Below are 11,178 nucleotides of genomic sequence, written 5' to 3'. Positions count from 1 at the left end.
CTGGTGCCTCATTCCTGCTTTGAGTCGCCGTCCTTGAAAAAAATATCTTGCAAAAAACAGTGTGATCTGAAATCTTTTGCGTCTATATAGAAGAGCTTACTCCACATTTCCTCACTGTGTCCATTTTTTTAAATTGATGTATAATTGATTTACAACGCTGTGTTAGTTTCTGTTGTATAGCAAAGTGATTCAGTTATACATATGTATACATTCTGTTTTATATTCTTTTCCATTATGATTTATCACAGGATATTGAATATAGTTCCCTGTGCTATACAGTAGGACCCTGTTGTTTCACGTTTCCTCATCTTAAAAGCCCCTTGTCACACAAGCAAGAATCCCAAATTCAATTCCTGTAGAAACCAAGTATGAGAAAACCCCAAAATAGAGCCCCCATGCCCCCTACAAAGGTGGCAGCTACTTCCAGCTCAAGCTAATTGCTGTTAAACAGGGACTGGGGCCTAGAATTGTCTGGTTATCTCTCCAACCCCTCTTTTTTTTTTTTTTTTTTTTTTTTCAAGAGAAGCCCTAAAGCCAGGATGTTAAGTGAGATCTCTTGATTTTTTTTTTTTAATTAGCAATTATTTTAAATATTTTAAAATGCTGGGCAGGCCAAATGAAACACTTCCACATGGTGACCTCTAGGCTGCATCACTTCACAATAGCAATGATTCAGACAGCTCTTTACAGTTTATAAAATATCTTCCATAACTCAGGATAATTTCACAAGCAGCCTAGCCTGTTGGTTTGCCATTATACCCTCATTTTGTAAATGGGGAAAATGAGGCTCAAGAGAGGGAGAGGGATTTGTCCAGGTCTCCTAATGCAAGGACCATGAGCACAGGAGTCCAGTCCCCTGGCCTGGCCTGGCCAATGATTCTCAACTGAGGAGTGGGGGTCAGGGGTCACACCAGCAGAGAGTGTGTGAGCCAGGGAAGTTTGTGTCGTCTGAGGAGCTAGGCTCGACATACCTATTATCTGTTTCCCTAGTTCAGCCCCCAGCTAGTACTTGCAAGATGTAAGGCAAATATGAGATTAAAAAAAGGTTAACATCAAATAGCTTGGCGGTTCCTTAACAAATTAAACAGAGAATTACCATATGACTGAGCAATTCCGTTCCTAGGTATATATCCAAACAACACTACTCACAACAGCCAAAAGGGAAAAAACAACCAACATGTCCACAGACAGATGAATGGATAAGCAAAATGTGGTCTGTCCACACAGTGGAATATGACTAGAAAGGAATGAAGAACCGACACAGGCTACAAACTGCATGAACCTCAAAAACATGATGCTAAGTGAAAGATGCCAGACACAAAAAGTCACATGTGTATAATCCTATTTATATGAATTTTTTTCTTTTTTGGCCATGCCACGTGGCTTGCAGGATCTTAGTTCCCCAACAAGGGATCGAACCTGTGCCCCCTGCAGCGGAAGCGCAGAGTCCTAACCACTGGACAGCCAGGGAATTTCCCTGTATGAAATTTTTTAAATAGGCAAATGCATACAGACAGAAAGTAGATTAGTGGTTGCCTAGGGCTGGGGAGGTGTTGGGGGGAAAGGGGAGTGACTGTCAATGGGTATGGGGTCTCCTTTTGGAGTGATGAAAATATTCTGGAACTAGATAGAGATGGTGGTTGCACAACACTATGAACGGACTAAATGCCACTGATTTGTATATTTTTAAATAGTTAATTATATGTTCTGTGAATTAAAAAAAAAAAGATTGACACACTCCCTTAGACTGTCAATTCCTTCTGTCTCTGGGACAGAATATTAACCTTTGGTTTGTATGTTTGACAAATTCTGCTGGACAAATGTCACAGGTACCACCGGAATTCAGGGAGTATATCCACAGATGCAGACAGTGGCAGCTCTGTGCTGATCACCCACATCTCCCACGGCACAAAGGTGCCAGGAAAACAGTGAGAGCTGAGTAGAGAGATTTTATGAATGAATAAAATGATATCTCTTTAAGACACTGGGTGGCAGTGGGGGGATACAGAGGCAAGTAAAGATGGGAGCAGAAAGCCAGTGCTTCCTGGAGGGCTTGGTTGAGGGGCAGAGAAATGCTACCCGCCCTCTTGGGACAGTCCTGCAATAAGTATTTATGGAATAGCTTCTATGTATGCAATCTGGACCATGACGTGGGCAGATGGGGTCCCTTGTGGAGCAGGGAAAGATCAATGGGAAAGGCACTAAGGAACTAACAACAGCATGCCAGCCCGGACATGGCACAATTTTTGAACACAGAGTACAGTGTAAAGGAATAACAAAGTACCCAGTCATGTGACAAGATGCTCAGCCTCAGTTATAGTAAGAGAAGTGCAAATTCAAACTACAACGAAATGGTTTGGTAGCTCCTCAAAAAGTTAAATGTAGAATTATCATTTGACTCAGCAATTCCTCTTCTAGGTATATGTATATATATATATATATCTCCCCGAAAGAATTGAGAGCAGGGATTCAAACAGATACTTATACACCCATGTTCACAGCAGCATTATTCACAATAGCCAAAAGGTAGAAACGTCCCAAGTTTCCATCAATGGAAGAATAAATAGAATGTGGTCTATTTATACAACAGAACACTATTCAGCTATGAAAAGAAATAAAGTTCTGACACATGCTTCAACATGGATAAGCCTTGAAAACATGCTAAGTGAAACACGCCAAATATTAAAGGACAAATACTGTATGACTTCACTTATAGAATAGGCAAATTCATAGAGACAGAAAGTTTAGAATAAAGGTTACCAGAAGAGACCGGGGGAGAGGGGAGCAGGGAGTCATTGCTTAAGGGGTACAGAGTTTCTATCTGGGCTGATGAAAAAGTTCTGGAAATGGATAGTGGTGATGGCTGCACAACATTCTGAATGTAAATAGTGCCATTGAATTGTACATCTAAAAGTGGTTAAAATGGTAAGTTTTATGTTATATATATTTTACCAAAATTAAAATAATAATAATAAAGCTACAATGAAATATCTTTTTTCCAACTATCGGATTGGCAAAGACAAAAAATATAGTAACAGCACTATTTTGATGAGGCTATGAGCAGTATGAATTTGTATCACCTTTATCAAGGGAAATTCACCAAATATCTAACAAAATTCCAAATGCACATACCTTTGACTTAGCAATTCTGCACCTGGGAGTATTTACCTTAAAGACAATCTCACACATAAAAAAATGATATACGTATAAAATTATTTTGGTAGTGTGGTTTGAAGTGACTATCCACAGGGGACTGAGTAAATAAAATGAGGTAAATGTAGCCCAGGAGAAAATCATGCATTTATTTTAAAAGAGGTGACTCTGTACATCCTAATGTGAATTAGCTCCAAGACACACTGTTACACGGAAAAAAACAAGGCATTCGGATGCTGCTGTTCGCATAGGGGGGAAAAGGGCCATATGCGTGTACATAATCATATGCAGAGCATATTTCTGGAAAGATACACAAGAAAATGAAAAGAGTGGCCTCAAGAGAAGACAACTGGTTTGCAGAAGTTGGGGGGAGGCAGGGTGGGAGGGATTTAACTTTCACTGTATTTACTTTTATTTTTGTAAAAGTAAGTGTGCAAAGAGTAACTATTCAGAAATGAATTTTTAAAGGAAAGTAACCGTAACCACAATGGGAGTTAGGATGATCAGGCCCGAGTGCTACCTCCGGGGCACGAGGCAGAGGGAGCGGGCAGTTGGCTCTATCTCCTAATCCCTTATCCCACTCTGACTGTATCTGAGAAAGAAATCATTAAATGTGTCCCTGTCTTGGCTTCCTCATCCGTGAAAGAATACAACCCAAGTTCAATGTTCCCCACGGTCTCAGCTGCTGTTCCTTTACATATCCTTTTTATAATCCTTATTTCCCAGGAGGGGAAAAGCAGGGTCCCTGAAGTTCAACTGCCTGGGGCCACAGCCTCAGTTTTCTCTTCTATAAAATGGGCACTTACCCAAGAGTCATGAGGACTAACTGAACTAAGAACTCAGTATTCATGTCTGGTGCATGGTTAAGTGCTCAAAAAGCTCTTCTTTCAACAAATACTTCCTGAATGCCTACTACCTGCCAGGCTATGCTCCAGAATGTTCCTCCTCCTGTGTGTGTTCTGTAGCCCTGGCAGCGTGGGCCTGCCTCCCCTCCACTGGCCCGTCCTCCCTCCCAGAGCCACCTCTGACATGGCTGCAGAGTTCCTGAAAAGAAAACTAGTCTGGCAGCACCTGAGACAGTTAATGGAGAACTTTTCTTCTTGCCAACAGAAAAACAATTGCTTATCGATCGCCACTCCAGGCCAAGGACACCAAGCCATCCACCCCCAGCAAAGCTGCATTTAATCAGTCTCCTTGACGAGCTGGCGTCTGGCTCTGTGCCTTGGCCCTTGAGGCCTGGAGGAGAAAGGAGAGAAAAAATGCACTGGCTGGCTCTGAGGCAGAGGTGCGGGCCCCTGTGCTGGAGGGATAGGTGTGCTCAGGTCTCAGGAAAGAGCCCCAGGGGACACAGACCTCACTGCCTCGAGGCCACCTGGAGGCCCCTCACTGGTCTGCAGCAGGCCTGGCAGGCAAGGACTTAGCCATTCAGCACCACTGACCCCACAGAGTCCAAGCCAGAATCTGACCGTTTCTGAGGTCACAGATCCTATGGGGTCACACACCTTTTAAGGATCTGTTGAAAGCTACCAACACTCCCAAGAGAAGAAAAATCATACAAAAAGACAATGGTTTGCATTATAACAGCTAACAGCCAACTGAGCATTTCTTCATCAAACACTGAAACAGCTCTGCCTGGGTCATTTAATCCTCACAGGCCCTCTGCGAGGGAGGGACAGCTAAGCGTTCAGTTTTGGTGGGCGGGGGGCCAAGGTGTAACGAAATTCCAAAAGCCCCCTCCCCGAGCCTCCTGCCCCAATCCATGGGTCCTTCCCCAGGCCCTGAAGCCTCCCCACTGCCCTTGGCTGGCAGCCCCTCCCTCCCCTCCCTCCCCTCTCACAGGCAGCTCCATGGAGGACCAGACCCTTCCTAGAGCAGATAAACCCGGCTCCAGGCCAGAATGAAGGAGCGCTCATTCCTCTGCCAGGAAGCCAAGTGCCAGCGGCCTCCAGGAAACACATTCCCATATCCTGGGGGCATTTTCCAACCTGCGCCTGCTTACCAAACGCAGAACTGCCACCACCACGGGAGCTGCAGCACAGCAAGTAGCCAGTGAGTGGGCCCGTGACATGCCCTGACCCATGATACACCCTTTGCATGGTCCCCTGAGGTCCTGGGCAACACGGGACAACAAAGAGGCCCAAAATAGCTGTGAGGATCCTGCCAAGGCCAGGGACAATGTCCTCCCTGGGATAACAGGCTTGGCCAGCACATCTTCTCTCACCTGGGGAAACTGAGGCCCGGGGAGGTCCTAAAGGAAACTCACTCGCCCATTTGTTCTTTCCACAAGTAATTACTGGGGACCTACTATGTGCCAGATCAACAAAACAGATGTGATTTCTGAAAAGTAGGGGCACAAGTGACTCTATAAGCACAAACTGGAGGAGAAAACCAGGATGAGATAAAAAAGAACAACACAGGGACCCAGGGGAGATCTGAATGGGAGGGGGTGAGTCAAGGAAGGCCTCACTTGGGGAAATTATATTTAGGCTGAGACCTACAGGGTGAGTAGGTGCTAAGGGGGCGGGAACTTGCTCCAGGAGGAGGAAACACATTCTGAGAAGGCCTCACAGCAGGAAAGAGGTGGGAGAGCGGAGAGAACAGAAAGAAGACTCCTGGGATTGAACGAGGTTGGGAAGGGGGTGAGGGGGGATGGGCATGATGGAGGGGCCAGAGCACAAGAGCTTTGTAGGAAGCTGATGAGAGCAGGAAGGGCGTCCCAGGCAAAGCCATAGGGACTCCACTCGGCACCTGTTATGGGTTGTGGAACTGTGGCCCCCCAAAAAGATATGCTGGAGTCCTAATGCAATATGACTGGTGTCCTTATAAAAAGGGAGAAATCTGGACAGACCCGCACACAGGGAGAACACCATGAGAACGTGAAGGCAGAGGTTGGGGTCCTGCACCTACAAGCCAAGGAACGCCAGATTGCCAGCAGCCATCAGACGCCAGGAGACAGACATGGACCAGATTCTCCTTCATGACCCCTGGAAGGAACCAACCCTACCAACACCTTGGTCTCGGACTTCTGGCCTCCAGAACTGTGAGATAATACATTTCTGTGGTTTAAGCTGCCCAGTTAGCGGTACTTTGTCAAGGCAATCCCAGCAAACTAACACAGCTCCCCTCCCAACCACAGAAGCCTGCTGCCCCAGGGGCCACGGATTCAGAGGGTGTTTCCCAATACTTAAGTGGGAGACCTGGGAGGCTCAGTTGTACAGCCTATGCAGCGCTGAGGCTTGACACCAGCTGGAATATTCCAGATGCGGGGCCTTGGCCCAAACAAGCAGTCATATCAGATTCAGTGACACAGACTCTTACAACTGTCTTTCCTTGCATATTCTTTAGTTTAGAGGCACTGAAACTGATTGTCTCCCCAGAGACAAGAGCCCTTCCTTGGCAGAGGGCACGAGAGATAGTGCTGGCTTTATCTATCTATCTATCTATCTATCTGTCTATGCCAGCCACACCGCAAGGCTTGCAGGATCTTAGTTCCCCAACCAGGGACTGAACCCAGGCCCTCGGCAGTGAAAGCGCCAAGTCCTAACCACTGGACAACCAGGGAACTCTGATAGTGCTGGCTTTAGTGTGCACAGACCCCATCCCATCACAGTCCCTGGAGCAAACAGTCCCTATAGCTTGACATCTGGCCACCGATGTATTTTGCTTGGCCTACACTGTATTTAAAACTATTTGAATGAGATGCCAACATTTTAGAGCCAGGAGAGTTCAGATAAAAATCAGAATTTCCAGAGTCTCTTGAAGAACTGGACACTGTTAGCACTGGACCTGTATTCACTCCTGGTAACAACTCCCTGAAGCTTTGGACATAAGCGGAGATATGCTCGCCGGCGCGCCACAGTCCTCACTGCTTCCCCTCATCTCCCCAACGCCAAGGACAGGCTGAGTGCCCTATCACATGTCCTTCCCTTTTCTACCTCTCATGACCTACCTCACCCCTACAGGCCCTACTTTGAGATGCACTGGATATTAGTGCTATAATATCAGTGGTCACCTGTTCCAACAATTTCATTTCACCAATAAGAAAATGAAGGCTCAGAAAGGTTTACTAATTTTTTTTTTTTTTTTTTTTTTGCAGTATGCAGGCCTCTCACTGTTGTGGCCTCTCCCATTGCGGAGCACAGGCTCTGGACACACAGGCTTAGTGGCCACGGCTCACGGGCCCAGCCACTCCGCGGCACGTGGGATCCTCCCGGACCGGGGCACGAACCCGCGTCCCCTTTATCGGCAGGCGGACTCTCAACCACTGCGCCACCAGAGAAGCCCAGGTTTACTAATTTGTCCAAAGTTATGCAGTGGTTTCAAGTAGAGCTAAAACTGGTCTGAGTTTTTCAGAAAGGGGCTAAAAATTACAGGTACAGCCTTGCAACGTCCACATGTATCCAGAATGAAGTCCAGGCTGAGCCACAATCTCTAACAAAGGGGAATAGCTAGCCCATTCCTCTGGCTCCAACCTGTGTGAGAGGGGAGAGTGTGAAGGCTCAGTGTCCTACAGCATTCAGGAAAGACGTGCATGGGCACAGAGACATCGATTTGACTTAACTTGTGAGAGCCGTGCCTTTGCCTTTTTGTTTACTGCTGGACTCCAGGACCTAGAACTTTCTAGAACACTGCCGGCACTCAATAAATATTGGCTAGAGGTCATTGTTTATTTAATTCATCCCAAGGCCACTCAGAAGGTCAGATGCTTTCTTTAGCTGGCCTAGACTCTATGTTCCTTTAGTCTGATAACAGCAGCCTGGTTTATGTCTGGAACCCATCCTTCTGTGTGAAAGGTGACTCCATGGAGCTGTCCGTGCCATCAACTTCAGGGGTTCCACTATGACTCAAGTCTGGTTAACTGGGCATTGATTGCTCTGGTCAAGTGATTGTTTCAAGAGTAGATGTGTGGGGCTTCCCTGGTGGCACAGTGGTTAAGAATCTGCCTGCCAGTGCAGGGGACACGGGTTCGAGTCCTGACCTGGGAACATCCCACATGCCGCAGAGCAACTAAACCCGTGCACCACAACTACTGAGTCTACACTCTAGAACCCGCGAGCCACAACTACTGAGCCCGTGTACCACAACTACTGAAGCCCACATGCCTAGAGCCAGTGCTCTGCAATAAGAGAAGCCACCGCAATGAGAAGCTTGCGCATGGCAACGAAGAGTAACCCTCCCTCGCCACAAGCAGAGAAAAGCCCGCATGCAGCAACAAAGACCCAACGCAGCCAAAAATAAAATAAATAAATTTATTTAAAAAAAAAAAAAGAGTAGATGTGTGATCCAAGTCAGTCTACTAAGTTTTATTCTAGGATTTTGTGGAAGAATTAAGAATGTCTCTTTCTGTGGCACACAGAGCAATGAAGATGTACTTCTAGAGTTACCAGGGGCTTGGGAGAACCCTGCCTTAGAATGAAGTTGACAGAGAGAGAAGAGAGCCAACAGATAGAAAAGAACTAAAACTGGAGACACTGCATGGGCACCTGGATCCAGCCATGCCTGAAGCCCACCTACCCCAGGAGTTTTTAAACTACACGAGCCAATAAATTCCCATTTTTGCTTAAGTTAGTTTGCAGTTGGTTTTCTGTCATTTACAATCAAAGGTCCTAACGGACAGATGACACAGAGCTGACTGACAGAAAAGCTTTTCCACTAAGCTCCCTGCCAGATGATAAGTTGCCTACACCTTAAGGTTCCCAACCAGGCCAAACTGTCAGGCAGCTGCAACTCCCCTGACAGCCTTCACCCTGATGGTTTGGCAGAAACAAGAACTTCCAAACTCATTTTTAATTTCTTTCTTTTTTTTAATTTTAAAGGAAAAAAAAATCAAAAACAGGGAAGGAAAGGGCTTAAGAATAGGATGAAATGAAGGGAAGGAACTGACTAGTACTTTTAACACAAGAATCACATCACTACAGTGGCAGCCATAGTAGTTGTAGATACAGTAACAGTGATGACTAGTCTTCTTTATTGCTGGCCAAGTGCTAGGCGCTATTCTAAGCACCTTGCATGTATCACCTCATTTAACCATCACAATAAACTTGAGTTAGTTACTACTAGCATGATCTCACCAATGGGGAAACTGAGGCACAGAGAGTCTGAGTGACTAGACCCAAATCACACAGCAGTTTGGCAGGGCACAGGTGTGAAATCAAAGGCTCCTAGAAAGGGGGGCACATCGTGATCAGGGGTACAGCCCTTCTCCTTAGCTGGTGACCCTGAGGATAACAATACCTACCTCACCTACCACACAGGCCCCTGCACACAGCAAACGCTCCCTAAACAGAAGCTGTTGCCAAGAAAGCACTTCAACAGCTATCAAGTTCCAGCCCCTCAATTGGCTTTAATTTATATTAAAATGAAATTTTTGTTTCTAATAACAACCTGCCAACTTAACTCTTTTCATCTTCCCTTCTAATTCTTATCCATATACATCACTTTCTACAAAATTAAAAGCAAAGTGTGCATATAATTTCGCATCCTTGCTTATTTGTGTCACAAGAATTTTGCACGCACTCACAGCTTTCATAATCAACGCACTAGGGCTCCAGAAGGAGTGGCTGAGACCCAGGGGGGTGAGATGACCTCTCCCAGGCAGCCCAGCAGGTTCTAGGCTAGGCCAGGGCATGACCCTTGACCCCTGCAGTGTCCCCTTTGGCCCTGGATGCTGGCGGAGCAAGAAGCTCCACTGCCTTAAGAGTTCCTAGGCAGCTACTGTTGGGTCAATCATTAAGTATCACGGAGAAGCAGCCCCCATCACACATCCGGTACCTAAAGCCAGGTGTGCGCAGGAGGCCCCTGCCTTGAAGAGCCAGTAAGTGTGAATGGGTGAGTGTGGGTGTGGATGTTGGGGGTATTTAGAAAAGGGAGGTGGGGACCATCATACTTCCTTCCTCTTCTCCTACTGAATCCATCCCAGTCTTTCACTGAACCTAAGGAAGAGGCTGGGAAACAACTGAAACTTCAATTTTTAATGAAAAGAAAAAGACTTTGACTCCAACATTCTGTAGCTTGACAAATCAGAGAGGGAGGGGGCTGGCTGGGAACCCACAGGCATCCGGGCCTCGCCCACTCACAGCCCTTCTCCTTCCCTGCTGTTTGGAGGTGATGCTAAATCTAGCTGCTCCCTCCCCAGCCTCCAGCACAAAGCAACCCCAGGCAGGGCCAAAGAGGGGCTGGGAGCTGGCTCTCGGGGTCCAACCCTGTCCTAGACACCTGTACCCAGAGGGCGGGAGAACTGTCTGGGAAGAATCTAAATAAAATCTCTTTCTGCCAGAGGCCTTAACGGCAAAAATCCCAAAGTAGCTTTAGAAACCCATAAGGGAGGTGTCCTTTCCTCCACACCCTGCCCACCACCCAAACCACTGGTTCCCCATTTAAACTTCTCCAGCAGAGGCTTATCTCAGCCACCTCCCACAATGTCCCTTCCCCACCCACTCCCACTCACTTCCTACCTCATGCCCAAGCAGAGGGGCAAGACCTTGGCCTCTCCCCCCATTTCCTTGGGGGAGCATCAGTCGCTCCTCTCCAGGTTGGAATTAGCATTTTTATCTCTGCAACCGCCATCTCTCAACTATTTACAGAAGCCAACGGGATAAAAAGGGACAACATAAAAATAGTTGCTCAGCAGCTTTCAGGATGGGGTGAGGGTAAGGGCACAGCAGACTCTTCCAATTTTCTTTCTCTCCTTTTCAAAAGGGAAAAATGCTAGAATTGTTCATCTTTTCCAAAGCGATCCTCAACAGTTCCAGACCCCTCACCCAGGAGCTCCTAAGGGACAAGGACCAAGTCCCAGTGTTCCTCGGTTCCCAGGGCAGGGCTTGTCACCAGCCCCTCCCAAAAGTGTGGCTTCAGTGAAAGATCGTCAGGGTTCCAGAGCCAGCGGCCTGCTCTGTCCCGTTTCCATCACCTCCTGGTTCTCCTTCCAGCCGTCCAAAACCATGAGCCAGTCAAAAACAAAACAAAACTTTGGGTTTTTTCTCTATCCTTAAAATGGTTCATAATTGAGGGGGAAAATTCAGCAGG

At 46.8% G+C, this 11,178-nt stretch overlaps 1 protein-coding gene across 2 annotated transcripts in view; it reads right to left on the bottom strand.

Annotated features, from left to right (window-relative positions):
- CAMKK2 (calcium/calmodulin dependent protein kinase kinase 2) overlaps window positions 1-11,178 on the bottom strand; it is a 54,121-nt gene that overhangs the window by 38,296 nt on the left and 4,647 nt on the right. The window lies entirely within an intron of this gene.

Source organism: Lipotes vexillifer, unplaced genomic scaffold, assembly GCF_000442215.2.
Source record: "Lipotes vexillifer unplaced genomic scaffold, Lipotes_vexillifer_v1.1 scaffold21, whole genome shotgun sequence".
NCBI classification, from domain to species: domain Eukaryota; kingdom Metazoa; phylum Chordata; class Mammalia; order Artiodactyla; family Lipotidae; genus Lipotes; species Lipotes vexillifer.
Note: the sequence above shows the minus strand (reverse complement) of the source record. Positions and strands in the feature narration are given on the sequence as shown.